This window comes from Macaca fascicularis, chromosome 13 (genome assembly GCF_037993035.2).
Source record: "Macaca fascicularis isolate 582-1 chromosome 13, T2T-MFA8v1.1".
NCBI lineage: Eukaryota > Metazoa > Chordata > Mammalia > Primates > Cercopithecidae > Macaca > Macaca fascicularis.
Window position 1 is genome coordinate 105,371,004 of NC_088387.1, and position 25,773 is coordinate 105,396,776.

The 25,773-nt window shown below is 40.0% G+C and overlaps 1 pseudogene; it reads left to right on the forward strand.

The window, feature by feature from the left end:
• Positions 1 to 768: 768 nt before the first annotated feature.
• Positions 769 to 6,494, forward strand: LOC102133428 (tubulin beta chain-like; annotated as a pseudogene).
• Positions 6,495 to 25,773: the final 19,279 nt, after the last annotated feature.

The window sequence follows — 25,773 nt, forward strand, 5'->3', positions numbered from 1 at the left end:
TAGAAGAAACCCTAGGCAATACCATTCAGGACATAGGCATAGGCAAAGACTTAAAGACCAAAACACCAAAAGCAATGGCAACAAAAGCCCAAATTGACAAATGGGATCCGATTAAACTAAAGAGCTTCTGCACAGCAAAAGAAACTGTCATCAGAGTGAACAGACAACTTGCAGAATGGGAGAAAGTTTTTGCAATCTATCCATCTGACAAAGGGCTAATATCCAGAATCTACAAAGAACTTAAACAAATTTAAAAGAAAAAAACAAACAACCCCGTCAAAAAGTGGGCAAAGGATATGAACAGACACTTCTCAAAGAAAGACATTTATGTGGCCCACAAATGTATGAAAAAAAGCTCATCATCACTGGTCATTAGAGAAATGCAAATCAAAACCACAATGAGATACCATCTCACGCCAGTTAGAATGGCAGTCAGGAAACAACAGATGCTGGAAAGGATGTAGAGAAATAGGAATGCTTTTATTCTGTTGGTGGAAGTGTAAATTAGTTCAACCATTGTGGAAGACAGTGTGACGATTCCTCAAGGATCTAGAACCAGAAATACCATTTGACCCAGCAATCCCATTACTGGGTATATACCCAAAGGATTATAAATCATTCTACTATAAAGACACATGAACATGTATGTTTATTGTGGCACTGGTCACAATAGCAAAGACTTGGAACCAACCCAAATATCCATCAATGATAGACTGGTTAAAGAAAATGTGGCACATATGCACCATTGAATAGTACGCAGCCGTCAAAATGGTTGAGTTCATGTCCTTTGCAGGTACATGGATGAAACTGGAAACCATCATTCTCAGCAAACTAACACAAGAACAGAAAACCAAACACCACATGTTCTCACTCATAAGTGAGAGTCGAACGATGAGAACACATGGACCCAAGAAGGGGAACATCACACACCAGGTCCTGTCAGGGAGTGGGGAGCTAGGGGAGGGATAGCATTAGGAGAAATACCTAATGTAGATGACTGGTTGATGGGTGCAGCAAACCACCATGGCACGTGTATACCTGTGTAACAAACCTGCACATTCTGCACATGTATCCCAGAACTTAAAGTATAATAAAAAAAAAAATGAATGGAGGTGGGGCCAATTTAAAAAAAGGTTGATGCAAATGCAGGAACAATAGACTACCTCATGCCACATACAAAAATCAATGTCAGATGGTATATTAGTTCGTTCTCTCATTACTGTAAGAAAATACCCGAGACTGGGTAATTTATAAAGGAAGGAGGTTTAATTGACTCACAGTTCTGCACTGCTGCAGAGGCCTCAGGAATCTTACAATCATGGCGGAAGGGGAAGCAAACACTTCCTTCTTCACATGGTGGCAGGAGAGAGAAATGCAGAGTGAAGGGAGGAATGTCCCTTATAAAATCATCAGATCTCGTGAGAACTTACTCACTATCACAAGAACAGAACGGGGGAACTGCCCCCATGATCTAATCACCTCCCAAGAGGTCCCTCCCTCAACATGTGGGGATTACAATTTGGATTACAATTCAAGATGAGATTTGGGTGGGGACACAGGGCCAGACCGTATCAGATGGATTAAAGACTTAAATGTCAAACAAAGGCTTTAAATAGAAAACATAGGTGTTATTCAATTAGAGAAAACCACTCTAAAAATCACATGGAACCAAAAAGGAGTCCAAATAGCCAAAGTAATCCTAAGCAAAAATAACAAAGCCAGAGGTATCACACTACCTGGCTTTGAAGTATACTATAAATCCACAGTAACCAAAACAGCTTGGGACTGATACGAAAGAGGACACATAGACCAATGAAACAGATTAGGAAACTCAGAAACAAAGCTGCACACTTAAAACCATCTGATCTGCTACAAGACTGACAAAAACAAGTTATGGGGAAAGGACTCCCTATTCAGTAAATGATATTGGAATAACTGGCTAGCCATATGCTGAAGATTGAAGTTCAACCCCTGCCTTTCACAATATATAAAAATTAACACAAAATGGGTTAAATATTTAAATGTAAGACCTCAAATTATAAAAATCTTAGAAGACAACTGAGGAAATACTCTTCCTGATACTGGCCTTGGCAAATTTTTGGCTAAGTCCCCAAAAGCAATTGTGACAAAAACAAATTGACAAGAAAGACCTAATTCAACTAAAGAGCTTCTACACATCAAAATAAACTATCAACAAAGCAAACAGACAACCTACAGAATGGTAGAAGATATTTGCAAACTATGCATCTGACAAAGGCCTAATATCCAGAATCTATAGGGAACTTAAATCAGCAAGTGAAAACAAGTAACTACATTTTAAAATTGGCAAAGAATATGAACAGACATTTCTCAAAAAAAGACATACAAGCAGCCAACAAACATATGAAAAACTGCTCATCATCACTAATCCTCAGAGAAATACAAATCAAGATACTACCTTACGCCAGTCAGGATGGCTGTTATTAAAAAGTCAAAACATAATAGACTGGTGAGGCTGTAGAGAAAAGGGAACACTTATACACTGCTCGTGGGAATTTAAATTAGTTCCGTCGCTGTGGAAAGCAGTTTAGAGATTTCTCAGATAACTTCAAACAGAACTACCATTTGGCCCACCAATCCTGTTACTGAGTATATATCCAAAAGAAAATAAATTATTTTACCAAAAGGACACATGCACTTGTATGATCATCACTGCACTATTCACAATAGCAAAGACACAAAATCAACCCAGTCATCCATCAATGGTAGAATGGATAAAGGACATGTGGTACATATATACCATGGACTACTACACAGCTATAAGAAAGAATAAAATAATGTCTTTTGTAGCAACATGGATGGAGATGGAGGCCACTATCCTAAGAGAATTAATGCAGGAAAAGAAAACTAAACATTGTGTGTTATCATTTATAAGTGGGAGCTAAACACTGAGCACACATGGACACAAATATGATAGATGCTGTGGACTACTAGAGGATAGGGAGTAGGGGAGAAATAGATTTTTAAAAGCTCCCTTTCAGGTACTATGCTAACTATCTGGGTGACAGGGTCCATACTCCAAACCTCAGCATCATGCAGTACTGCCATGTAACAAATTTGCACATGTATCCACTGTGTCTAAAATAAAAGTTGAAATAAAACAAAATTTGAAAACAAATAGTCATATAATCCAAGTGTTAGAAAGGATATGAATTGATTGATCTCTTATACAATTTCTCTGAAATGTACAATTTTGTGCAACCACTTTGAAAAATATGTTTTGGTTTTATCTAGAAAGTTGAACATTCCTGTATGCTGTGTCCCAGAAATCTCATTCTTAGGTATTTACCCAAGATAAAAGAAAAAAAAAGATTTAATGAAAAAAATTTCAAGATCATAGAAGATAATAAAACTTTATTCCATACCTCAGGAAAAAAAATAGAAGATAATAAAAAAGACTCAAAAGTATCAATATTAGAACAGGTATAGCTTAAAACAGAGTCAAAATAAAAAAGCATTAGCTTGAAGAAAAAAATCACGCAAAAATAGTGGAAAAATTACAAAGGGATTGAAATTATTACAGAAAAAATGATATTTATGTCAAAAAGACAAAGGACACCCAACTTTCACATGATTGGTTTCTTAAAAACAGAGAATGGAATAAATGAGACAGAACATACATTCAAATATATAATGAAAAAACACTTTTTCAAGATATAAAAAACCTGCATGTGAAGTTTGAAAAAAATGCACTGTGTTTTCAGAAACTGATACAGACCTGTAAAGCCAAGAACTATCCATTGAACTTCAAGAATCCAACAAAAGAATAAACTGATAACTTACATTGAGTCTATTTAAATAGAGAACCAAGACTAAAATCAACATGAGAATTGTGGGTACAAAAAAAGTAAAAACATTATATACTCTAACAATATTAGAAATATAAATATCAGAAAGTGGGAAATTAATGTTTTTAAATAGAAAATTAAGAGGAAATGTAATTATATTCATTTCCTCATTTTCAAAGAAAAACATTGATATTGATAAAAGTAGATACTTCAAAAATACAGATTTATGTATATTATTTATGATTATTGTGTTAACTACAATATAGCTTAAGATTATATTATGAATTTTCAAAATTTTCTACAGGTAAAGCAAAAGTGTACACACATACACACACACTCATACACATGTGCACAGCAATAACAACATCAAAAGAAGCAACAAAATGATAGCAGATCTCTTCTCTCCCTCTCTCTTTATCTCTCTTTATATAAACATAAGGAATATATTTATTTATACATTTTTTTCTGGAAAGCCTAAAACAACATACTTCACAAAGTAGGTACTCATAAAATTGAAATATGTCAGTAGTGCTTCAGAGCCATTGAACTTGTTGCCCATATGCTTCTTGGAGCTCTCAACTGCACTTCCCACCCGACACCACTGACCTCTCCGTTCTCTGAGGTCCTTGTGGTTCTATCGTCTGTGGTCTCACTCTTTGAATACAATCCTGGAGACAAAGAGAAGCTAATAATTGGAAGGGATGTTAATGTCATGGCAAAGTCACCTTGCCCCTCTGATTCAATTTCTTCTATTATAAGACGCCTAACTTGATTCCTTCGTTGTCTCTAGGGTATGTATCTATTTCCTACCTAGCTAGGTACTTGTGAAAAACTTGAACTCTAGTCTTGGACACCTTTTTCTCATTAAGTACCAAGCTCTATACCTTTCTTGCTCATCGTAAGGACTCCTCCCTCCGGTCTCTCTCCTGCCGCCCACGTCGCCGCGGTTGCCTCCACCACCTCTGCTGTGGCAGTGGCTGCTGGGGTGGTGGCCCTGCATTGTGGCCCCCGGGCTCCCCGCCGGCGACATGGCAGAGCTAGGCGACTTGCAGCCAGGAGACAATTCTCCCAGGGACCCAGCGGCCTGGCGGGAGAGGGGTGGGGAGGGTTGGACTGCCGTGCCCTTCCAGGGAGGGACCCCCTTGGTACGCTGACCTCTGGGACCGAGCGGTGCCCGCGCTGTGCTTGTGGATCTGAGCCCGGCGTCTTGGACTCTGTGCCCTTCGGGCGGATCTTCAGGCCGGACAACTTCATCTTCGGTCAGAGTGGTGGGCCAAGGCACAGCCCACTACTACTGGGCCAAGGCACAGCCCACTACTACTTACAGAAGGCACAGAGCTAGTGGAGTCAGTGACGGACGTTGCCAGGAAGGAGGCTAAGAGCTGTGAGGGCCTGGAGGTTTTCCAGCTGACCCACTCCCTGGGTGGGGGCACTGGGTCTGGGATGGATACCCTTCTCATCAGCAAGGTCTGGGAGGAGTACCCAGACAAATCATGAACACATTCAGCATTCTGCCCTAGCCCAAGGTGTTGAACACAATGGTGGTGGTCCCAGATGAATGAGGTCCAGTTGCTTGTTCTTGCCATCAAATAACAAGATGTAGACAGACTGGGAAAGAAAGAAGTTTATTTCTGCAACCAGTTACAGGGAGAAGGTCAGAGTAAGTCACCAGAACAACTCGAAGTTACAAGTTTTTCTCCAGTGCTTATGTACATTTTAAGCTCCGTGCCTATGTGTAGGAGTGTACCTGCAAGCAGAAGTGTTTCATTCAATCTATACCTAATCTTTAGGGTCTGAAAAGGTTTCCCTAGAGCCTTGGAAACTTTCTTAATCTTAAGTGGGCCCTGGTAGGAGGCTTATGTATAAGAATGCTTTTATTATTCTATCAGACTTTAGGAACTAAGAAAATTCAGGTGGGGGTCTTAATGGGTTTGTTTTTGCATTGCAACCTTTGTACTCAGGGGCCAGTTTCTCTAGTTCTTTAATGCTGAACATATGCATTTGTCAGAACTATAGTAAAAGATTAGTGAAAACTGGCTGCTAATGGAAACCTGGCCTGACACCCTCTCTGTCCACCAGCTCATAAAAAACACAGACAAAGCACAGACATTTTGCACTGATAATGAAGCTCTCTATGACATCTGCTTCAGAACTGTAAAGCTGCCCACACCCAGCTATGGTGACCTGAACCACGTGATTTCTCCCACCAGGAGTGGGGTCACCCCCCGCCTGTGCTTCCCCAGCCAGCTAAATGCTGACCTACAGAAACTGGCTGAGAATGTGGTCTCATTTCCCTACCTGTACTTCTTCATGCCTGGCTTTACCCTGCTGACCCACAAGGGTAGCCACCATTACTGGGCCCTGATGGTGGCTGTGCTCACCCAGCAGATGTTTCATGCCAAAAACATGATGGCTTCTTGCAACCCCCACCATTGTTGCTACTTAATGATGGCTGCCATTTTCAGGGTCCACATGTCCATGAAAGAGATGGACGAGCAAATGTTTAACATCCAAAAAAGCACAGCAGCTATGTTGCTGATTGGCTCCCCAACAATGTGAAATCAGTTGTCTGTGACATCCCACCCCACCCCAGGGCTAAAAATGTCTGCCACCTTTATGGTCAGCAACACAGCCATCCAGGGGGGAAAAAAAATCATTTTGCCATGATTTAATGAATAAAGGATTAAATATTAGAAAGTTTAGAGATTGTCTGTATTGGGTTTTTTTTTTTTTCCCAAACATTCTGCTCATCACTTAATGTGCATTGAATGATTTAATCTTCATAGCAATCCTATTGCTAGTTTATACTTGAACTAAAGCATAAAGGGACTAATAAACATGCCCATGTTAGGATTTGAACCCAGGCAGTCTAGTTCCTGATTAACTACTATGCTGCACCACAGAGGCAAATGAGTAGCATGTATTTTCCTGAGCCTTCAATTGACTCCTGACATACGTTCAAAGACTTAGGATACATGGTTCATTTCCTTCAACATGCCAAGCTGCACCTGCACCAGGGAACTTCATACTCTTTCAGCAGGTGGAGAGGAAGCTCCAGGAGTGGAAAGATGCCCCGTGAAGTAGAGGAGGATATGCAATCCCAGGCATCAATACCTGCTACATTAACAGTTTCTCTGAGAGCCAGGTCCACATGAGGCATAACCAAACGGGTGTGATACTTGACCCTTTGCCAATTTGTTCTTCGTCTGCAGACACCTCAGGAAAGAAATGCTTCTCAATCACTAACCACAGGAAGGTTAGGGAGAAGGTCTAGGAGGAGGAAACCCTCAGGCAAGTCCCAGTTTTGAGAAAATAGCCCAGGCAATGGCTTACCCTTTATGTGTATGTCTAACCAGTGAATCGTGGCATTTGGGCTCTCCTAAAGCTTTGGCAGTTCTAGGAATTATCATTATGGCTGTAGAAATGTGTTCATGTCTTTGAGACTTTTTAGTTCTCTTTTCACTTAAAATAAACCTAACATCACTCATTCATCACTAAATCTCCTTCAGTGCCCTGACATGTGAACACTGATGCTTCCATACGCCTAGATCTATTGCAACACTTACCATATTATGCTATAATCTTGGCTCTCCATCTGTCTCCCCTCTAGACTGTGTGCTCCTAGAGTGAGGGAATAACTTGTTAGTCATGTCTGCATGACCTGTGTCTGAAAGAAGAATGTCTGACACCAAGCAGATATCAATGCTCTGGTGAAATGAGCAAAAGACAAATCAACTGTCCAGTGAAACAACAAATGTATCCAATGAAACTGAATCAAAGGGAAATGTTGAACTTTCTGACTGGAAAGCATGTCTCCCAATCCATGACCTAAGCATCATTTCCAAAGTCTAGGCCCCGACTGGACCTTCAACTTACGCAAGTGCAATTGTAAGTCAACAAGAATATGGATTACTCTCCTCTCTGTGGCATTCAGATCAACATTTTAATTAGTATTCAAGATGCTGATGCAACATTATTCCATGTATGGCATGTAAAATGGCACAACATATATTTTATGTATTTACTAAAAACATAAATAAAAACAACTTATACAGGAATAATCACTTTGACATTTAGGGATGTTGCCTTCCTACTATCATTCTCATTCTCATATGCATGTGTACAAATAGCTAGCTAGATAGAGATATAGGTATAGACAGAGAGATGATAGATTATAGATAGATATGTAGATGGACAGATAGATCGATAGATTGATAGATTGATAGATAGATAGATGATAGACAGACAGAGAGATAGATAGATAGATAGATAGATAGATAGATAGATAGATAGATAGATAGATAGACAGATAGATATGACTTCGAAAAGATTTTCATGTTTCATCCCCAGAAACTGTGCATATGTTACCTTACATGGTCAAAGAGGTGGCACAGATGTGAGTGAGAGCCTGACTTGGAAAGATAATCCTGGACTGGGTGTGGCTCACCCCTATAATCCTAGCACTTTGGGAGGCTGAGGTGAGTGAATCACTTGGGGTCAGGAGTTCAAGACCAGCATGGCTAACATGGTGAAACCCTGCCTCTACTGAAAATACAAAAATTAGCTGGACTTGGTGGTACATGCCTGTAATCTCAGCTACTCAGGAGGCCAAGGCAGGAGAATCTGTTGAACCCAGGAGGCGGAGATTGCAGTCAGCCGAGATCACACAACTGCACTCCAGCCTGGGGGACAGCGGGAGACTCAGCCAAAAAGGAAGAGAAAGGGAGGGCGGGAGGGAGGAAGTGAGGAAGGGAGGAAAGAAAAGAAAATCCTGGATTGCATTGGGTAGGCCCAATCTAATCACAAGGGTCCTTGTAAGAGGCAGGCAGAAGAGTCAAAATCAGAGAAGGGGATGTAAAGACGGAAGTAGAGTTTAGATCTATGCTAACAGGGTCAAGAATTAAGGGATGAGGGAAGCCACTAGAAGCTGGGAAAGCAAGGGACAGATTCTCCTCTAGAGGCTTTGTCAGGCAGGCAGCCTTGCCAATGTATTTGGACTTCTGACTTCTAGAACTGTCATGTAATAAATTTATGTTATCTTGAGCCAGTAGTCTCTGATAATTTTTAAAGCAGCAACAGAAATTTAATATAGATAGATGCATTTGATTCCCAGACCTGCCACAACAAATTACCATTAACTGGGTGGCTTAAAACAACAAAATGTATTCTGTCACCATTCTAGAGTCCAGAAGTTCAAAATGAAATGTTGGCAGAATCCTTCCTTGCCTCTCACTAGCTTCTGATGGTTGCCAGAAATCCTTGGCACTCCTTGGCTTATAGACACATCACTTCTGTCTCTGTCTCTGTCATCACATGGCATTCTCCCTGTGGTTATGTATCTTCACATGGCCTTTTTAAAGGGATACCAGTCATTGTATTTAGGGCCCACCCTAATCCAGTATGACCTGATCTTAACTAATTGTATCCACAAAGACCCTATTTCAAAATAAAATCACATTCTGAAGTTCCAAGTAAACATGGATTGGGGGCAGAAGGGTTGGCGGGGGGAAGGGGAGCACTATACAACCCAGTAAAGAGAGAGAGAGGGAGAGATTCTTTGATGATACCATTTTTATTATTGCTTGATATTTGGTTGTACGTTTATAGCAGAATTTACTATGTTGATTCATTTCACCAGTAACACATTGGTATACTTACATAAGCATCAATTATTTCACTAGAAGAATTGTCCTCATTTCTGAATGCCACACTCTGCATGAGATATTGACAAACTGGAACTTACTTCAGGAAGGACAAAGCAGGATCGAGAGAATGGACTCCAAACCATTTCCTGTGAAGAACCACTGAAGGAACAGAATGAGAAATCAAAAGAGAAGCCTGAGGACATTCATGGAGGATCTGTTAAAAGACTTACATGTATCACTACATTGAAGATAAATTAATTTTATTCCGTTTTTCCTTAAGGCGTTGAACTAAGGCAAATGGATCAGAAACCATCCCAAAGGAACAAGTGCTAAAATACTGGTTTCACTTCTCCAGGGTTTCCTTTCTTTCTCAGATCTTGGGCCTGAAATTTTTCACAATCTTAGTAGCATTCCAAAGCCTTCAAACAAGTGTTCCTTAAAAATATTTTTATCAGAAACTATGAATGGTATGAAATTTTATTAACTGTTAAGAACTGCTAAGGGTCTAAAATATTTCCCTACTTACAAATCAAGATGTTATACTGTTACAGTTTCATAGATACTGTGAAAGATATGAGACTCTTGGGTCTAATACAAAGGATGACCTGTTACTCAAGCAATGGCAGTATAGTCAGAGTGTCATTATTTTCTTGCTCAGTTCTTAAGTCTCAGTTACCACAGGGTGATATGAAGTACCAGGTGATGCCTGCATATGAGGCAGTTGGATCATAGGAAAGAAACTCTGAGTTTTGGAAACTCAAATTTTTTTAGGGTTCTCTAAACTTGCCTAACCTTTGTCCTGGAAGGAGACATTATTAATACAGGAAGAGCCTTGAAAAAGTGGTTCAAAACAAAAGCCGTTAGTATCATTTCTTACAAGATAGGTAGAAATGCAAGAGACCCATAGAGAATTGTCTGTCAACAAGATCTACTCTTCCTTCATTTCTGTACCATCTTGGTGTCTACTTAATTTCCCCCATGAGTTCATCACTGCTTCAGCTGCTCTGATTAATCTGACTGACTGGGGTGAGGTCAACTCCATTCAATTTGTCTCATACAGTATTTAATTAAGAGTACTATGAATAGGACTCCAATTAGCAAGATGAGGTCAATCTGGAGTATTAACCTCAACCATGTCTCCTCCCTCCCTATCCCCACAATCCAGAACTCAACCACCTAAACAAATTCCATAAAACATTAGAATCTATCTTTAAAAATCAGCTTGCTTTCTCCTTAAGTTTTTGTGCTGACATTTCTACTTGGCCTTAGCTAGTAATCTATGTTTAGTGATTACACAGATTCTGCTTTGGTCTGAAAGGTGGAAGCCTAAGGCAATCCCATCATCCATAACAACCTTGACTAATGAATTGGCATTGACCTGAATGCCTTTCCATTTCATATTTGGTGTCATTGATCGCTTTACCTAAAGTTAAGAAAAAACTTCATACCAAGTTTTTAAATGGATGATGCTCATTATGGAAAAGCCTACTTATTTTTTTGCAGGATCTACAAAAACAATGAGCCAGTTATTCTTTCAGAAAGCTTCTTCAAGTAGCCAAAGGAACCCTCATTTTGCAGAGATCTCTGAAGTCATCTAAGGTTTAAATGATTTACTGGTAGAAATCATTTTGTTAAACAATTTCAGGTCACTTATGGCCACCCCCATAAGGGGCAATTACTGTGCCTTTAGGATGGAGGCAAGATCTTTTCTGGCTTTTTTGCAAGTACAATCTCAAGGGTAGACACGGTGCCCATAGAAAATGAAATGTTACTGTTTCTCCCTCCAGGTCCATGTGGGTGTCAGGCAGGTGGTGGGAGGGCGAGCACCAAAAAGAATCGCTAATGGATGCTGGGCTTAATATTATACCTAGGTGATGAGATGATCTGTGCAACAAACCACCATGGCACACATTTACCTCTGTAACAAACCTGCACATCCTGCACATGTACCCCTGAACTTAAAATAAAAGTTGAAGAAAAAAAGTATTATTTAAAATTGTTGTGACCCTCCAAGTGGGATTTTTATTGGTCAGGAGCACAGGTTGGTGCCTCTAACATAGCATTTCAGTGGGTCGCTTTTAGGATTCTAAGTTTAGTTAATTTTTTTCTTTCTGAGGCATTGCCTGAAGAGAGTCAGCCCAGCCTGTTCTGTTTGTTCATGCCACCAGTGTTTGTCCTCCCCATGGAATAACTCATCATTGGACAGGGAGAACAACTAGAAATATTGACAGTATTTTTCAGTGAGACTACAGAAGTTGGGGACATGCATTGCTGCTTCTGCTAGACTTATCAGACCATACCTGGTAAGGGGCACTAGACCTAACAGTCAGCGAAATTCAAGACACTCGCAACAATTTGGGATATCAACACACCAAAAGAAAGTTTTAGTAGTGTTTTTGAAAGAGAAGAGGATTATTAACATCCCACCCTTCCTCATATATCCCTGGGTCTAAGGTATTCCCTGTTTAGGAATTAGGGTAGTTGCTTTTTCTTCACTTCCACAAAATTGATGTATACCATTCCAGTAGCTATAGCTGTACCTTTTTATTCTACTTATTCCTTACTTGCACTCAGACTTTTTTCTGGAAGGATCAGGAATAAGAGGAACATGACATTTTTATACAGCTTAACCATAATTAAGGTTGAATATACTATCTCCCCTTTTGACTGGACTGCAATTCAGAGAGTGTATCAGTCAAGTGATCTAGGGCTCTGTTCAGGGAAAGAAAGTTGCAACATGCTCAAGAATCGTCAAGATGGATTTCTGAATTTTCAAGAGACCTATGTAACTTTCCACCTCTTTCATCTTGACCGTGCCCCAGGAAGCAGGCTGTAGGAGATGACACCTTTCTTGGGATAGCCACACTTAATGGCCAAACTGCCTTATTAAGGCGTGTAGACCAGATGAAGTTGAGATAGTTTCAGAAACCTTTTTGAGTCAAGTTTTGGGGAAGCCTTTCCAACATTTGATAATACCAGGTGTATTACCATACAGTGGATGGTAAGAAGTATGGAAGTTCCATGAAATAACTTGACAGATTTTTGAATGGGTTTTGAGATGAAAGGTGGGCCAGGTGCTGTGTGGCTCATGCCTGTAATCCCAGCACTTGGAAGGCTAAGGCAGAAGGATCACTGAAGGCCAGGAGTTCAAGACTAGCCTGGGCAACATAGTGAGACTTCTGTCTCTACAAAAAAAATAAAATTAGCTAGGCTTTGGGGTACATCTGTAGTCCCAGGAGGGTCAAGGCTGCCATGAGTTATGATCGGGCCACTGCAGGTCAGCCTGGGTGACACAGCAAGACCCTGTCTCAAAATAATAATAATAATAATAAATAAAAATCATAATAACAAATAAAAATAAAAAAGATATACCATTTTAAGACTATAAATGGATCAGAAAGCCAAATATGTGGCATAGATTAGTTTTAAAGACCACAGTGGTTCCCGGGTGCAACGGCTCATGCCTGTAATCCCAGCAGTTTGGGAGACTGAGGTGGGTGGATCACCCGAGGTCAGGAGTTTGAGATGAGCCTGGCCAACATGATGAAACTCCATCTCTACTAAAAATACGAAAAATTAGCTGAGTATTGTGGTGGGTGATGGTAGTCCCCGCTACTCGGGATCCTGAGGCAGGAGAATCACTTGAACCCAGGAGGCAGAAGTTGCAGTGAGTCCTGAGCCGAGATGGCACCATTGCACTCCAGCCTGGGCAATGAGAGTGAAACTCTGTGTCAAAAAAAAAAAAAAAAAAAAAAAAAAACAAAAAAAAAAGCCACAATGATGAGGCTAGAATTGGCTAGTATTATGGCACAACACTTCAATCTGAAAAAGTATCAGTAGTGGAAAGGCATCACCAGTAGTCCCGAGAGGGTGAAAGGTTGATTGCTTTAGGCAGTCAATGAGCCAAGAACAAGAAAGGCTCCCCTACCTAGCATGTGACAAATGAGTCAACTATGGTGATCTCTGGGGAAACCTCCCATCTTCCTCTTCTCTTTTCAACAAACTACTTTTTTATTGAGCAAAAGCTCCTGTTCTTGCTTCTGAAGCTTGTACAGATAGTTTTAGACTTTTAAGTACTTCAACCTAGCCTTTATGGTCCCCACTATAGGAATCTGCACGATCTATCTTTGAAATGCTGTGTCAATGTCACAAACAAATTGATTATCCAACCCTCTTGACTACAGAGAAGAAATTTTTCAAAAAGATGAGGACCAGGACATTCTCTAATCTCCAGGTCACAAAATGAATTATGTTATCAAGAATTTATTGATAGGCTTTTTTTTCCTCAAACCTCTCCCTTTCATCTCTTTTAGTAGGAATTAAATCAGATCAATTTGTTTATTTAAGGTGTATTATTCAACTTAATATTATTGAGTGCCTGTTCTTTCATAGGCACTTTGTTAAGTATTAGGAAAATCAACCAAAAAAAATTGCCATGCTTTACAAGATATTTGACTATTAGGGAGAGATAATACAGCTCAATGTGGTCTATGAAAATACGAAATTCTCATGTGTTGCAAGAACAGACAAGTGAGCATTCAGCCTGTTCTGGAAAGTAAAGAGGCTCATGGAAAATGTATCAGAAAAAAAAAAAATTCCCCTGAACTGAATTTTGAAAAATAAGAAGGAGTTGGCAAGAAAAAATGCTGGGTTTGTTTCTTTTATTTGTTTCTTTTTAGGTAGAAAGACAAAGGAGGTGCTGAGATGGAATAATACAAGAAAAAGGAGGAGAGAGCAAGAAACGACCTTGGTCTACAGAGTGTGTATAATAAGGAGTGAGTTTGGGGAGCATAAAGTGAAAAGCAGAGGGTGGATGAGCAGGGGACTGGGAAGGTAGAGTAGGAGGTAATAAAGGATTCTGTCACGTATAGACTTTATTTCACTTTATTCTACTTTACTCTTCATTCTACTGTACTATGCTGTTAGACTTTATTCTACTGGTGATGAAGACCGATACATTGTTTTACAGGAGAGTTACAGCGCTTCTTTGCATGTAAAGTAATCCTCCAGGATGGTCAAATGAAGAACATATTGATAGATGGAGAGAGACTCATAACAAATGGCATTTAAGTAACAGACACAGTAAATACTGAGGCTTAAGGAGGCTAGGCTTTAAACCTATTTAGGAGAAAGAATCAACAGAGCCTCTAAGCGAAGAGAATAAAAGAGAATGAAGAGGCAAGCAGGATGCCTAGTTTCCTAGCTTAGGTAACAGGTCTAACAGTGTGGGTTGCAGTGGCACTTCCTGAGATAGAGAAAACACGGTGCAGTGGTTTTGAAGGTTTTTGACAAGTTGAAGTGGACATGCTAAGTGTAGATATTTACCCTGTATCTAAAAGTCAATTTGAAAGTTATCAGCACATATCTGACAAGCAAACCCTGGGGTCTAGATGAGAATATTTATGAAAAATATAATTAGGAAGGTCTCAAGAGGGAAACTCTGAAGATCAAAAACTCATAAGATCCTGGGGGCAGCAGTAGGGAGGGAACTGAAGGAGACTGGAGGACACAGATGAAAACCTAGGAGGAAGTTCTGCCATGAGAGCCCTTAACCAAGAAGAGGACTGAAAACTGTATATTGGATTTAGCAACATAAAGATCCTGGTGACCTGAAGGAGAGCAGAGCTGTGGGAAGGTGAGAGCAGACACTAACTGTAGTGAAATGTCAATGCTATTATTCAGCATATATTGAATATGTTCTTTGCCATTAGGAAAATTTCATTATATAATGTTGATTTTTTGTAAAAATTAAAGGGAAATTCCTTGAGCAGAGGTTTGGCAGAGTATGCTCACTAAAGGAGTGACCTTATTAAAAAGAAAACAGGAAATGTTTAATTCACTTATGTTGTAATTTTTCTTTTCCTTTTTATTTTTGAGACAAGGTCTCACTCTGTTACCCAGGCTAAAGTGCAGTGACTCAATCAAGGCTCACTGTAAACTCAACCTCCCAGGCTCCAGTGATCCTCCAGAGTAGCTGGGACCACAGATGTGCACCACCACACTGGGCTAATTTTTGTATTTTTAATAGAGGGGACTTTGCCATGTTGCCCAGGCTAGTCTCAAACTCCTGAGCTCAAGTGATCCTCCAGTCTCAGCATCCTGAAGTGCTAGAATTACAGGCAGGAGCCACGGAGCCCAGTTGATGTTATATATTTCTTGGCGAGCATGCAGAACTTTCAGAGAGAAGCCATGTGTTGAGAATACTGAGGAAGTAGCAAAATGTCCTCTAATAATGGAGGTGAAACAGTGGTCAGCTCATGATCCAGACTTTGCCAGGTTTATTAGAGAAGAAAAAGGAGATGGCTTGGAAGTCTACAGCTGAGGCAGACAGTGGCACGCCTTATTTCAACAAAGACAAACTGTAAGGTTGAACACATTCTCACAGTCTCACATCATCCATTTTTTTTTTATGGTCACGTTTCAAAAAATACTTCATGAAAGTCTGGAAGAAAATAGGAAATGTCATTCCTGGTGAGTTCTAGTCAAAATGAGCAGGAGAAAAATATTGCCTCAAGTAATTAGGTTTTATACTCAGCTCAGGCTGTAACATCTGTTACCTCACTGTCTCCTAGGTCTGATGTGTTGATCAGGAGTGTTGTAGTGAGAAATTGGGTAGAGAGCTTTCCTTCATGAAACAGCCAAGAGCAGGGCAAGAGCATGGGCTCTTAATGGACCCCACCTTGTATCAGTTCTTTACCATTTGAAAGTTAGTTTACTTTTCTGAGTGGCGTGAGTTTGGGTGGGTTTTTTTTTCCTTTTTCTTTCTTTTTGTTTTTGAGATGGGTCTCCCTCTGTCACCCAAGCTGGAATACAGTGGCATGATCTTGGCTCACTGCAACCTCCGTCTCCCGGGTTCAAGTAATTCTCCTGCCTCGGCCTCCCGAGTAGCTGGGATTACAGGCACCCGCCACCACGCCCAGCTAATTTTTGTATTTTTAGTAGAGACAGGGTTTCACCATGTTGACCAGGCTGGTCTCAAACCCCTAACCTTGAGATCTGCCTGCCTCGGCCTCCCAAACTGCTGGGATTACAGGCCTGAGCCACCGCGCCCGGCCGAGTTTTGTGTTTTAAAAGAAAGTAGCAATACTTTCTCAAAAGATTATTGAAAGGATTAAATTAGTGTTTAAAATACTCAAATGAGCCTATGAAATTCTTAAAATATTAGGCAATAAGAAATTTTTGTATTCCTTCTTCTTTCCTTCTTTCTTTTATGCTTCAGTCTCTCCTTCCTTTCTTCTCTCCTTCCTTTCACCTCAGTAAATATCTGTTCTTTCACATAAAGACCCTGACTTTGCAGGAGTCTAAGCGCCACCTTCCCAGAAATTCAGATTGTTTGAATGACAATAATATCCCTCAGAAAATGAGAGCTAATTTGAAAGTGTTCAGACATAAAAAGGAATGAGATTATGTCTTTGCGGGGGCATGGATGAAGCTGGAAGCCATCATCCTCAGCAAACTAACACATGAACAGAAAACCAAACACCACATGTTCTTACTCATAAAAGGGAGTTGAGCAATGAGAACACATGGACCCAGGGAGGGGAACAACACACTAGGGCCTGTTGGGGGGTGGGGAGTGAGGGGAGGGAACTTAGAGGATGGGTCAATAGGTGCAGCAAACCACCATGGCACTCATAGACCTATGTAACAAACCTCCATGTTCTGCACGTGTATCCCAGAACTTAAAGTAAAATATAAATAAATACATACAAACAACAAAAAGGGACATTTTCTTAGAGGCAGGAAGGCCTCCAAAAGCCCAGGAGTTCCCCTAAGCAGACTGACTATTACCAGGGACTTGATTACATCAACAAAGTTTTTCCAAGTTAGAAAATGACTCAGCTTCTGCAAGGGCCATATGCACAGTTTTCCACCTCATTAACAAAATGTTTATTCCTTATAAACCCTAAAAGCAACAACAGCTCTTTCCCAAGAAAACAGCCTCTCCTCTCTCCAGTCATTGACATTGGATTGAACATCACCACACAAACTGTAAACATCACTTTCCCGTGCCAATGACCCTCAACTTCAGACCCGGCAGAATAAAAAGTGTGTCTTTTTGACATCCTAGCTATCTGGTATTTTCTGGACGTCAAGGTGTAAACTATAACTTTGAAAGTTACAGTTATTTGACTTTTGGATGTGGCTTATCCAAAGAATGTCAAGTAAGGAAAACTAACCTGATCTCTGGCAAATTAAAATATATGTCAAAACTCTTTTCATTACACTCAGAAGGATGTTATCTCCATGTTTGGACAACATCTAATGTTTGCAGATGCTAACTTGCCAAATAGATGAATCCAGACTTTTCCAAGACCCAGGTTATACTTCGTATCAAAATGGGCTGTCATTCAAAATTTATCCTAGTCAGTCAAATTGACATAAGAAATTAACTATGACAGCTCATAACCCAGTAATCATTTTGATACAGGTAATTAGGCTATTTCTCCTATTTGTAACCAGCAGGAAAGAAACAGATGAGCTTATTACTGGTTGGGCCAAAGAATTGACGGAAAAATTATGGCTCTAGGATTGGTAGGCAGTTGGCAATAGAAGTATCAGGGAAGACAAGAAGAGCGTGAAATTGTTGAGAGTAACAGTTGCAGATCCCTATTGACTTCACTACATTTAAAAAGAGAGAAACAGGTCTATTGAGCAAAGTAAAAGAGGTAGTGGGGGGTATTTCCAAACAGATCCCTTTTATCTCATCCCTTTCTTCCAATAACAGTGCTTGGAATTGGTTTTAAGTTTATGAGTAAACAGGGAAATCATTTTCTTCCTAGGCAAAATATTAGGTGTTCCTATGAAGTGATAAATATACACACACACACACACACACACATGCCCATATGCACATGCCCAAAAGAAGCCTCTAGCCTATTTGGATGTCACAGATGAATAATTTTCCTAAATATATGGTTCTTCATTACTACATGTTGGTGTCCCTTGAATGAAACGACAGAGTTGTTTTGTGCTGTTTCTTCTGAGGAGGTATCTCAAAGCAATTAAGGTTTCACTTGAAAAAAAAAAAAAAGGCTATTTTTTATGTCAGTCACCAGGAAAATAATGGATCCTTGACTAGAAAGAAATAAAGGTGAAGACCAAGGCATAGGTAGGCAGGGAAAAGATGTGCTTATTCTCCTCGAGGTCTTACTTTCCTGGGTCTTCCTTAGAGGAGAAAATCAAATTGATATCAAGTTGTGTAGATGCAGGAGATGTACCCTGGAGCTTCACATCATAAAAGTGGTGTACACAAGTGATGTTTATAACATGACTGGGTTTTCATTTAGAAAGACAAATTCCCCGCAGTATGGGAACTTCATTGGAGAGCCAACAGAAAGAACTGAACTGGAGTAAAGACAAAGGAATGAGTAGATTTCTGAAGTGTACATGAGTGAGAATTATGTAAAACAGGTTACAGACTTGGGAAGACACAAGAAGCTTAGTTTGGGGTATGTTGAGCTAGAATTGCCTGTGTAACCTACAAGTGGGGATTCAGGCAATTAAATATTTGGTCTTGAGGCAAAGAAGAAAAATCTGGGCTAGGGATATGGATATGGCACCTCCAGTGTACAGAAAGAATTGAAACAATGGAGTGGAAGTGGAGTGACAAGAAAAGAGGGCCAGGACAGAATGCTTGGGAATACTGAGCAATGGGTAAGAACAGAGGAACATGAACCCACAATAGCTTGCAAAAATAAAATGACCAGACAGAAACATGAGCACACAGTGAATGCATAAGGCCTCTGCTAAGAACTGAGAAGGAAGTTGGATTTTGATCAACACAAAAGAGAGGGTGTCTTAGGAGAATCTAAACCTAAATTGAGCTTCTCTGCAGGGAAATAGGACTAAGAAAGCATGAGCCAGGGATAAGAGGGACATTAGATGAAGTGTTAGACCAGAGGGTGTTGTTGGAGAGGGATTTCTAGTGGAGACCAGACGTGGAAGTGGGCGTCTGCACACATAGAGCCAAGGAGAGAGATGACACCAAAGAATAGTCCAGAAATGAAACTATACACGTTCTAAATTCTACATAAAGTTTGCTACATGCACTTCTTAAGCCTACACTGCATTGGGCCATGGCAAACTGTCACTCTTACAAGAGTCCACGCTTGGGCTGCTTTTAAAAGGCATCAACCTGGAAATATCCTAGATATGCTTTGCTATAAATCAAGCATATCTAAGAGTCATCTTAAAAGTTGGGTATGTCATTCCAGGCAAACTCAGTCCCATTCTTCTGACCAGCAGTACCTGGGGGTAGAAGGATTCATGCTTCCAAAACTGCTGGGGGAGCTTTAGAAAGCCTCAAAGAGGAGACTATTCAAATACCTTTTCAGGCCTTAGCTGATTAAGCCCCAACTCAGTGAAAGAAAAATGGAAAGTAAATAATGTCTCTGATGATTGGAGGCTAAGTGACATGACTGAGGTCACTCAGCAAGTTAAAGGCACAGACTCAAAGAAAGAAGAATTCTAATGTTTTGCTCTCATCACCCGTAGATGTGTTCATCTTGTTTTTTTGTTTGTTGGTTTTGTTTTGTTTTTTGAGACAGGGTCTCCATCTGTCACTCAGGCTGGAGTGCAGTGGTGTAATCTCGGCTCACCGCAGCCTCAGCCTCCCAGGTTCAAGTGATCTTCCCACTTCAGCCCTGCCAAGTAGCTGGGACTATAGGCACGGACCACCATTCCTGGCTAGTTTTTTGTGGAGACCAGGTTTCACCCTGTTGCCCAGCCTGGTCTCAAAGTTTTGAACTCAAACCATCCACTAGTCTCAGCCTCTCAAAGTGCTGGGATTATAGGCTTGAGCCACCGCACCCAACCCAATTCCATCATTTTATGTGCAGATTCCCACAGTGTTTTTCTCTTCTTCACCAGAGTTTATGAGATGGGACTGAGATTAGGTGTGTTAAAGAGTTAGAATTAAATTTTAATATAAGATGATATTGTGCCCATTTACCATTACAAAACTGGCAAAGGGATAGGCAGAGTAACCTCAGGATACATTCAAATGAGTATTTCTCAGGAGACTATAAGCTGTGGAAATCCTGCAGGCAGCAGAGGGACCCATCACTTCCACCAGGGCCTGGGGAGACCCAGTGCTGTGCATCTCCCTCTACTTCTGGATTAGCCTCATGCTAAGGAAAGAGCCCTCCACAGGTCCCAGTGGAAAGACTGGACTGCTTTTGAGGCTCTGTCCTCCTTGGAAGCCTTGAACTACAAGTTTTAGGTGCTTGCCTTAATGAGACTACAGAAAACTCCTCTCTACTTTTCAGTGGCTTTCTGCTTGGCCTCTTAGCCTTTTTCCCTGAGGAGGTAACAGGCAACTGTTCCAGGGAACAAACCTGTGCTGAGTCAGCCTCACTCATCTGAACCTCCCTTCATTCTATTATTTTGGCCCCAGAGTCCTGGCTGCTCTCATTATGTCTCCCCAGCTCCACTGCATTGCCCAAAGCTCTTCTGGTTTTCCTGCACTTAGCTACTGCCCTTTCCCTGGCTCCTCAAACTCTTTCCCAGGCCAAAAATCAGCAAATGCCATCAGGGGGAAATAATATATGGAAAGCTGGCCACAGAGTAATCCATGTCTCTTTTCTCTGGTATCTGTCCCCCACATCCTGGCTGTGTGGCTAGTATCCAGTGGCTTCAGAAATGTTTTGTTTTTGTTGATATTGTGGTTGGTCCATGTTTATTAGTTGCTTTAAAGAAATATTTTATCTGGCCTTTATAGTTGTTCTTAGGAGTGGTGGTCTTCTCAAAGTTACACCATCAAAACCACAAATGGAAGTCTAATGGTTGTTTTTAAACTCTAACAGGAAGGAGCAAGTAGAGGGGGTGAGGGTTTAAGGTAAAAGAGAAAAAATAGGTATGATACAGGAGGTTCACCAAATGCAAACCCTGATAACCTATTAAAAGGATTTCAAGAATTAAGACTCTTAAAATATAAAGGACCTATAGCTTGGTCTCAGAGGCAGCAAGAGAAGGCAATCTGGGAGGATATGTTCCCCTTATCCTCAGACTTTGGCAGGAAAGACCCAAGTAGAATAGCAAAGGCAGATACATTTATATAAAGCATGGAGTTGTAATCAGAGTTCTGGGAGGCATCACTAATGATTAACAAATATTCCTCAATATCAGGAAAGACCCAAACCTGTCAGATGTAGTTCACTGGCTTCTCATCCTGCATGGGGATGTGTTTGGGGATTAGAGTAATCAGTACCATCAGGAAGTGTTGGGATTCATTGGCACAGGCCAGTCACTTAGTTTGGGGATCTCTTATCTTTTAGATCTCATTTGTCTTGCAACTAAAAGACTTTATAACTCACAAAAATTCCCGAATATGGGGAAATTGATAAATCCATAAATTTAAGATTAATTTACAACAAACAATTCAGGTAAATAAAATACATCCTGATAATCAGTGCCTAGATAACAACTATAATAATCCAGTTGTCTTCCAGCTAGTACATTTTATCAGTCGAAATTTACAAGGAATTCTGGCTAGAGCCAAATACTGCCCTGGGTGTTTCAAGGAGAAAGAAACAAGGTACTAATCTGTTATAAGTTCTCATTCCCAACAGGGTACATTGAAAGAGGAGAGAACACAAGCAGTTTGGGGAGACTTGGCAGGAGCTTCCAGGGGCCTAAGAAGGTTCCATGCCTGGTAGTCACCCAGCCGCCAGGTCCTGCTGGAGGTGGTGGCCAAATGTGGGGAGGGGATGTGTAGATGTATATGAGAAGCACTTACCTTGCAGCGGGGTAGATTGTTTTTCCTCTATCATTAAATTTCACACAAAATCAAATGGAATAAAGTTATTGCATTTGAGGATAGCTCTATCTCCACAGGGGGCCCACTACTGTCCCAGGAACACAGCCACACATTTTCCGGTGAAATAAGAGGAGTTAAACTGAGTTTTACAGTTTACAGGTATCCTTCAAAATAATTAGCCTGTAATGATATGGATTTAAATTCACTTAATTTGGTGCTTCACTTAAGTGTCTATAAATGTAATAATTTCTACAATTCACCTTTTCAACAAATCCTTCCCTTAGAACAATTTATTTTACAGAAACCATCAGGAAATCAAATTCTATTAAACCTTGTGCAACCCTTTTCATCAACATTGTCAAGGCATTATTTATATGTAAACAAATTAACATACTATAAATATTCAGTTTGGTGCTTTGTGACAAATGCATAAATGATGCAACCACTACCGTTGAAGATATAGTATATTTCCATTAGCCCCATGTTTTCCTCATCTGCCATCAATCACCTCTACTCACTGCCCTAGACAACCCTGGCCCGATTTCCAGCTCTAGAGATTATTTTTACTGGTTCCAGAGTTTCAAGTCAATGGGATCAGATGGTATGTACTCCTTTGTTTCTGACTTCTTTCATGCAACGTGACAATTTTGAGACTCATTTATGTTGTTATAGATATCACATAATCATTCTTTTTATTGCTAAACAGTATTCCACTGTATGAATATGCCACAAACTGTGGTCATTTACCTACTGACCACCATTTCTATACAGGTCATTTAGTGAAAATCTATTTTCATTTATCTCGGTAAATATCTAGGAGTGAGACTATTGGGCTACATGGTTAGTGTATATTTAACTAACAATTTAAGAAACTATCACTTTCCAAAATGATTGTACCTTTTTACATTTCCACCAGTAATATGTGAAGGTTCTAATTTACTCACATCTTTGCCCACACTTAGTATTGTTAATTTTTTTTTTATTTTAGTTATGCTGGTATGTATTGTGAAATTGCCATTTTGGTTTTAATTTACATTTGCTTCATGATGAATGAATGATCAATGATATACAGCAAGAATTTGCAACTCTATCCATAGGTTGGACCAACTAACAAAATTTGTGGGCCTTAGAATAAAATAAAAATGCAGGATCCCTTGTTCAAAAGTTATTAAAGATTTCAAGATGACAATAGCCACACATTCACAAAATAAGATGCCCTTCATAGTGCAGGGCTCTATGAGATTGCACAGGTCTCATTTCCTTAAACCTGGCCCTGACTATAAGCCAAGCCCATTCTAGCACCTGTTTCAATATGGTCTGTGATCTAAAAATACTTTTTATAGTTTTGAATAATTTAAAAATTAAAAAATCATATTTTGTGATGCTTGAAAATTAGGAGAAATTCAAATTCCAGCATCCTTAAATAGTTTTACTGAAATGCATCCATGCTCACTCATTTATTACCAACAGCTAGACAATGATAGATTAGTAGTTGAAACAGAAACTGTATCGCCTGCAAAATATAAACGATTTACCACCTTGCCCTTTACATAAAATGTTTGCCAACTCCTGATATAAGCCATCTTTTCATATGCTCATTTAGCCATGCATGTATCTTCTTTTGTGAAGTGTCCTTTCAAGTCTTTTGCCTATTTTTTATTGTGTTGGTGTTTAAATTCATTTTATACCAAAAGAAAATAGAACAATGCTGGGAAAGAAAATATATAACAGGAGCTTAGAGTACTCGTTATGCCACAAAGCAAGTAAGCTATGAAAGACAACTGGAGCTGTGTCAAAAGAACAGATAGCTGATTTCAAGAGGCTCTCACTGCCCCAGTATAGGTTAATTTGAGCACTAAATGAATAATGATGTAGCAGATTTAACACATCAAATACATGAAAAAATTCATATGATTACAACCATGTGCATATAAACGCACCCACACCTTCCTGTACAGAGAGTAATTCCATTTATATAAAAAGCAACCTACCTACAGTATCAAAAAGCAGAGTGGTGGTTCCTTGGGGGCTGGGACAAAGGGAGAGCCGGACTTCAGGAAGCACAGTGAATCTTCTGGTGGTAAGGAAGGTATTCCCTCTAACTTGCTGGGACTTGACCTTCAAACTCTGTCTCTCCTGTAAATCTTATCAGGCCTTAATTTCAGTTTTAAGATGGGCCTAAAATATACCTTTCTCTTGAATCTGATCCTTGCTCCTTAGGTAAAACCTTTGTGGTATCTCAGCTAAATATCTATGGTGTTCCTGAGGTGTTAAGAGTTTCTGTCCATTCTGGTAGACAAAAACTTTAATGTTCCCTATCTCTGACAAATTGCTAGGCTGTCTATTCCACTTACAAGTCCGCAGCTGCCACTCTCTGGAAAATGTCATGAAATTTCCCCACATGTATGTGTAGTTCAATCCTTAGCTAAGAATTTGTGAGAGGCCTCCACACAGGCTTTTGGCCCCACCCTCCACCCTGTACAACTCCCTCCTCTACAGTGCCCTGCCCCAGAATCACAGCCATTGTAATTGTCCTAAACTCAAATCTCTACCTCCTCAAATCAGTGAGACCTCCATGCTTTGCTTTTGAGCTCTCAATGTTCAGAGAACTGTAATATTGTGGGACTCACCTCCTGAGTTTCTCTTTTTTTATGGGTTAGAGTCTTGCACTACCTGGTGGTCAATACTGAAAGTGTTACCTTGTCAATTTTGTCTAATTCTGTGGTTGTTTACATTGGGAAGGCTAGACTACAACTAGTTCCATCGTAGTGAGTAAAAGTCCCGTGCAATTGCTTTTATTACTGTATCATAAGGATATGACGTAACTTAAATTTAGATTTCTACTTTCCAAAGATGTACACAAGTAAAACACACAGATACTATTAGCTGAAGAGTCCTGTACCAATTAATAATATCTTATCTTATTGGTTAGAGTTTTAATAATGTTAATATTTAACCTTCATCATTTATTGGAGGTATTTTTTTCAGCAAGACTGTAAATTAGTGCAGGCAAAAATTAATAGCCCCAAAGCCTTCAGAACGGTTTCACCCTCACTTCACTCTGATAGCCACACCCACTTCCCTCCAACAGCCAAGACTGGTGCAATCCTCATGGTGGCAGGAGCTGTCTAATTTCAGCACATTTATTTTCCTCCAAATCAAGTAGCTTGTAACATTCTTGGAGATCAGGGAGCAGAGAGGTAAGGTTAAGGAAAATCTCAATCAGCTGTTACACTCTCATCTAGGTAAATAAAATATCTCTGGAGCACCTACTTAATGTTCCAGATGCTACTAGACAGGAGAAAATATTCAGAAAGAAAGAAAAAGAAAGGAGGATAAAATGAAAGAAAAGAAGGAAAGGGAATGCAAGGGAAGAGAAGGGAAGGAAATGTGTCTCTGTTCTGAAAGATATTATAGTTGTGTAACTGCAGACAATCTAAATGGTAATTACATATGATAAGGTGAATTACAGAGACATAAGTGAAGCCTTAAGAAAGCTCAGAGAGAAGTCACTGACTGCCTATGCAGAAGGCAAACAGAT